The sequence below is a fragment of the Triticum urartu genome, chromosome 2A (genome assembly GCF_056163025.1).
Source record: "Triticum urartu cultivar PI428250 chromosome 2A, HENAU_Tu73, whole genome shotgun sequence".
Lineage (NCBI taxonomy): Eukaryota > Viridiplantae > Streptophyta > Magnoliopsida > Poales > Poaceae > Triticum > Triticum urartu.
In genome coordinates, this window is record NC_141874.1 from 373,524,783 (window position 1) to 373,531,637 (window position 6,855).

Below are 6,855 nucleotides of genomic sequence, written 5' to 3' on the forward strand. Positions count from 1 at the left end.
GTTCATGTCCTGGTGTTCCCTTTGTGTTACTGTTTTAGTTTCTCATTCAAATAAAAATAATACCAAAAAGACAGAGAGTATAATCTGAATCTCCCTTTGCTTATTTTGCATTTTCTTTGGTGATGATCTTCGGGAACTACCTTGTTTAGTTTAGGTTTAATTTCTGCAATCATCTCTTAAAATTGTGCTACCTGGCTTTAGCCGAGCATAGTCGTCATCGCCTAGTCCCTGTGGGGAACACGACACTCGCAGTTCGGGCAAAATATCCGCTGTACTTTCAATTGATCACCCATGTGTTTATGTCTCCTTCCTCGGAGGTGGTGATGATGGAGTTGTTGATGATGTGGGCTTGTCGTCCATCTTCCAAGGCATCGGCTCACCATCATAGAAGGATGATTGAGTCTCCGGGATCCTCAAATCTGCAGCCAAACTCATCCTCTTGAATCTATATTCATACTCAGTTTTGGTTTTGTAGGTCATAGATCTGGGCTTGGAGGCGCTCAATTTTCTCGTGAAGCTTAAAGATGGCCTCCCCAATGTTCTTTTCATCCAACTTGTGATTGTTGGTGAACTCCGTGATCATTATATGATTGGCATCGAGTCCACGTTCCACCATCTCCTGGCACTTGAAAACTTGTTGCTCCATTGCCTCGAGCCTTGTCTCCACGCTTCCGGTCCTCCTTGGTCCCTCATCATCGCGGATGTGCAGCAACCCCTCACGCATCTCAATGGTTTGAGGGTGTTGCAGCACCTCCGCAGGCAGGGGTTGATGACCTTCTCGAAGAACTTGTCCTTGGGGAAGTTTGAAGACGTCATGGCGATCTAGATCTGTTAGAAAAATAGCTCGAAACAATGACAGAAGATATTTGCGTGATACGGTGGTCAAAACTTTTGGGAGATTATATAATGAATTTTTACCGACTGAAAGAAGTATCGTGCAAGAAAATGGAATCCGGAGGGCACACGAGGTGCCCACGAGGCAGGGGCGCGCCCAGGGGGGTAGGGCGCGCCCTCCACCCTCCTGGGAGCCTCGTGTCCTTCCCGGACTACTTCTTATTTTCCTAATTTTTTAAACATTCCAAAACGGAGAAAAATTGCTATTAGAACTGTTTTGGAGTCAGTTTACTTACCATACCACACACCTCTTCCTTTTCGGAGTCTGAAACGTTCTGGAAAGTGTCCCTTATGTATTCCTCCGGGGTTAAGGTTTCAATAACATTAGTTTCAACATTTATAGGATTACCTGAGATATAATGTTTGATTCTTTGACCGTTCACCACCCTCGGATTCGTGCCTTCGAAGTTGTCGATTTTTATAGCACCGGAAGGATAGACCTCCTCAATGACGTAAGGGCCTTCCCATTTAGAAAGGAGTTTGCCTGCAAATAATCTTAAACAAGAGTTGTATAACAATACATAATCACCTACATTAAACTCACGTTTTTGTATCCTTTTGTCATGCCATCTTTTAACTTTTTCTTTAAACGGTTTGGCATTCTCATAGGCATGGGTTCTCCATTCATCAAGTGAGCTAATGTCAAAAAGCCTCTTCTAACTGGCAAGTTTGAAATCATAATTGAGCTCTTTAATGGCCCAATATGCCTTATGTTCTAGTTCGAGAGGTAAGTGACATGCTTTTCCATAAACTATTTTATATGGAGACATACCCATAGGATTTTTGTATGCAGTTCTATAAGCCCATAATGCATCATCAAGTTTCTTGGACCAATTCTTTCTAGATCTATTAACAGTCTTTCACAAAATTAATTTAAGCTCTCTATTACTCAATTCTACTTGACCACTAGACTCTGGGTGATATGGTGATGCAATTCTATGATTAACAGCATACTTAGCAAGAATTTTATGAAAGGCACCATGAATAAAATGTGAACCACCATCAGCCATTAAGTATCTAGGGACTCCAAACCTCAGAGAAATAACTTCTTTAAGCATCTTAGTAGAGGTGTTATGATCAGCACTACTAGTTGGAATAGCTTCTACCCACTTAGTAACGTAATCAACAGCAACTAAAATATGTGTCTACCCATTAGAGGAACGAAACGGTCCCATATAATCAAAGCCCCAAACATCAAATGGTTCAATAACAAGTGAATAATTCATATGCATTTCTTGACGTCTACTAATATTACCAATTCATTGACATTCATCACAAGATAAGACAAACTTATGAACATCCTTCAAGAGAGTAGGCCAATAAAAACCAGATTGCAATACCTTATGTGCAGTTCTATCTCCAGCATGGTGTCCTCCATAAGCCTCAGAGTGACACTTGCGTAGGATCAGTTCCTGTTCATGCTCAGGTACACAACGTCTAATAACACCATCTACCCCTTCTTTATAAAGGTGTGGGTCATCCCAGAAGTAATGTCTTAAATCATAGAAAAACTTTTTTCTTTTGTTGGTATGTGAAACTAGGTGGTATAAATTTAGCAACAATGTAATTAGCATAATTAGCATACCATGGAGCAGTATGAGAGGCATTTATGACAGCTAATTGTTCATCAAGAAAGCTATCATCAATAGGTAGTGGGTCATCAAGAGCATTCTCTAACCTAGACAAGTTTTCTGCAACGGGGTTATCAGCTCCCTTTCTATCAATAATATGCAAATCAAATTCTTGTAGCAAGAGAACCCATCTAACAATTCTAGGTTTAGCATCTTTCCTTTCCATAAGATATTTAATAGCAGCATGATCAATGTGAATAGTTACTTTAGAATCAACTATATAAGGTCTGAACTTATCACAAGCAAATACAACTGCTAAAAATTCCTTTCCAGTAGTAGCATAATTTCTTTGGGCACTGTCTAGAGTTTTACTAGCATATTGGATAACATTTAATTTCTTATCAACCATTTGTCCTAAAACAGCCCCTACAGCATAATCACTAGCATCACATAAATTTCAAATGGTAAATTCCAATCAGGTGGCTGAACAATAGGTGCAGAAATCAAAGCTTTCTTGAGTACTTCAAATGCTTCTACACAATCCTCATCAAAGACAAAACGAACATCTTTTTGTAAGAGATTAGTCAGAGGCCTAGAAATTTTTGAGAAGTCCTTAATGAACCTCCTATAAAAGACGGCATGACCAAGGAAACTTCTTATACCTTTAATGTCCTTAGGACACGACATCTTTTCAATAGCATCAACCTTAGCTTTATCAACTTCAATACCTCTTTCAGAAATTTTATGCCCCAAGACAATACCTTCATTAACCATAAAGTGGCACTTCTCCCAATTCAAGACAAGATTAGTTTCTTCACATCTCTGCAAAACTCGATCAAGGTTGCTTAAGCAATCATCAAAAGAAGTTCCATATACAGAAAAATCATCCATGAATACCTCAACAATCTTTTCACAAAAGTCAGAGAATATAGCAGTCATACATCTTTGAAAGGTAGCAGGTGCATTGCATAAACCAAAAGGCATACGTCTATAAGCAAAGGTACCAAAAGGGCAAGTAAAAGTTGTCTTTTCTTGATCCTCTTTTGACACAGGTATTTGAGAGAAACCAGAATAACTATCTAGAAAGAAAAAATGTGTATGTTTGGATAATCTTTCTAGCATTTGATCAATAAAAGGTAAAGGGTAATGATCCTTTTTAGTAGCTTTATTTAATTTGTGAAAATCAATTACCATTCGACAACCTGTGACAAGTCTTTGTGGGATCCATTCATCTTTATCATTAGGAACAACAGTAATACCTCCCTTCTTAGGGACACAATGGACAGGACTTATCCACTGACTATCAGCAACAGGATAAATTATACCTGCCTCCAGAACCTGTAGTATTTCTTTTCTTACCACTTCTTTCATCTTAGTATTTAACCGTCATTGGTGATCAACAAACGGTTTCACGTCTTTCTCCAATTTTATTTTGTGCTGGCATAGAGTGGGACTAATGCCCTTAAGATCATCAAGAGTATATCCAATAGCAGCACGGTGCTTCTTCAGAGTTTTCAATAGTTTCTTTTCTTCTTGCTCTGAAAGGTTAGCACTAATAATAACATGATATATCTCTTTCTCATCAAGATAAGCATATTTAAGAGTATTAGGTAAAGGTTTAAGCTCAAACACGGGATCACCCTTAGGTGGAGGAGGATCCCCTAGGATTTCAATAGCCAGGTTGTGTTTCAAAATAGGTCCCTGTTTAAAGAATACTTCATCTATTTCCCTTCTTTCATTCATAAACATAGCATTTTCATGGTCGAGTAAATATTGTTCTAAAGGATCACTAGGAGGCACGGCAATAGAAGCAAGACCAATAATTTCATCTTTACTAGGCAATTCTTTATCGCGGGGTTGTCTACGAAATTTAGCAAAATTAAACTCTCTTTTTGCAGTCTATCTTAGCACTAACAGTATTCAAGAAGGGTCTACCAAATATAATGGGACAAAAGTCATCTTGTGGGGAACCAAGAACAAGAAAATCAGCAGGATATTTAACTTTCCCACACAAGACTTCAACATATCTAACAATCCCAACTGGTGAAATAGTGTCTCTATTGGCAAGCTTAATTGTAACATCAATTTCCTCTATCTCAGCGGGTGCAATATCATGCATAATTTCTTTATATAAGGAATGAGGTATTGCACTTGCACTATCACCCATATCACACAAGCCAGGACAGCAATGATATCCTATTTTAACAGAAATAACGGGCATGCCTACAACAGGTCTATGTTTATTTTTAGTATCGGGTCTAGCAATTCTAGCAGCTTCATCACGGAAGTAAATAAGATGCCCATCAATATTATCGACCAAGAGATCCTTAACCGTAGCAATACTAGGTTGAACTTTAATTTGCTCAGAGGGTGTAGGTGTTCTAGTATTACTCTTACGAACAACAATTGAAGCTTTAGCATGATCCTTTATTCTAACAGGGAAAGGTGGTTTCTCAATATAAGGAGTAGGAACAACATAATCATTATAAGTAATAGTATTTTCTTCAACTTTAATAGGTGCAACTACTTTTACTTCAATGGGAGGATTATATTTAAACCACTTCTCCTTAGGGAGATCAACATGAGTAGAAAAGGATTCACAGAAAGAAGCTACTATCTCAGAGTCAAGTCCATATTTAGTGCTAAATTCACGAAAGGTATCGGTATCCATAAAAGATTTAACACAATCAAACTTTGGGGTTATACCTGACTCCTTACCTTCGTCAAGATCCCAATCTTCAGAGTTGCGTTTAATTCTTTCCAATAAATCCCATTTGAATTCAATAGTCTTCATCATAAAAGAACATGTACAAGAAGGCCGAGCATGGAGCGATTATCGAGAGAAAGCCGAGCATAAAAATTTTGAATAAAAATTTCTCTTGAGAGCTCATGATTGGGGCATGAATATAACATTGACTTAAGCCTCCCCAAGCTTGAGCGATGCTTTCTCCTTCGCGAGGTGTAAAATTATATATATAATTACGATCACGATGAACAAGATGCATAGGATAAAAATTCTTATGAAATTCCAATTTCAATCGGTTGTAGTTCCATGATCCCATATCATCACATAGCCTAAACCATGTCAATGCATTTACCTTCAAAGATAAATGGAAGACCTTCTTCTTGATAACATCCTCGGGCATACCTCCAAGCTTAAATAATCCAAAAACTTCATTCACATAGATTAGGTGCAGATTGGGATGTAAAGTTCCATCACCTGTGAAAGGATTAGCTAGCAGTTTCTCTATCATACCTGAAGGAATTTCAAAGTAAACATTTTCACTAGGTTTAGTAGGTTGAGGATCAACTCTTTGCTCTACTGGTCAGGGTGAAGATACCCTGAACAAGCCCATCAAAGGATTATGTTCCATAGTAACAAGTGACAGTAAATTTCAGCACACTATACAAATTTTTCCTTACCAAATTCCACCTACCAAAGGCACTTCACTCCCCGGCAATGGCGCCAGAAAAGAGTCTTGATGACCCACAAGTATAGGGGATCTATCGTAGTCCTTTCGATAAGTAAGAGTGTCGAACCCAACGAGCAACAGAAGAAAATGATAAGCAGTTTTTACTAAGGTATTCTCTGCAAGCACTGAAATTATCGGTAATAGATAGTTTTGTGATAAGGTAATTTGTAACGGGTAACAAGTAATAAAAGTAAATGAGGTGCAGCAAGATGGCCCAATCCTTTTTGTAGCAAAGGACAAGCTTGGACAAACTCTTATATAAATGAAAACGCTCTCGAGGACACATGGGAATTATCGTCAAGCTAGTTTTCATCATGTTCATATGATTCATGTTCGGTACTTTGATAATTTGATATCTAGATGGACTGGTGCTTGGGTACAATCCTTCCTTGGACAAGCATCCCACTTATGATTAACCCCTCTTGCAAGGATCCGCAACTACAAAAGAGTATTAAGGCAAACCTAACCATAGCATGAAATATATGGATGCAAATCAGCCCCTTACGAAGCAACTCATAAACTAGGGTTTAAGCTTCTGTCACTCTAGCAACCAATCATCTACTTATTACTCCCCAATGCCTTCCTCTAGGCCCAAACAATGGTGAAGTGTCATGTAGTCGACGTTCACATGACACCACTAAAAGAAAGACAACATACATCTCATCAAAATATCGAACGAATACCAAATTCACATCACTACTTATAGCAAGACTTCTCCCATGTCCTCAGGAACAAACGTAACTACTCACAAATCATATTCATGTTCATAATCAGAGGGGTATTAATATGCATAAAATATCTGAACATATGATATTCCACCAAATAAACCAACTAGCATCAACTACAAGGAGTAATCAACACTACTAGCAACCCACAGGTACCAATCTGAGGTTTTGAGACAAAGATTGGATACAAGA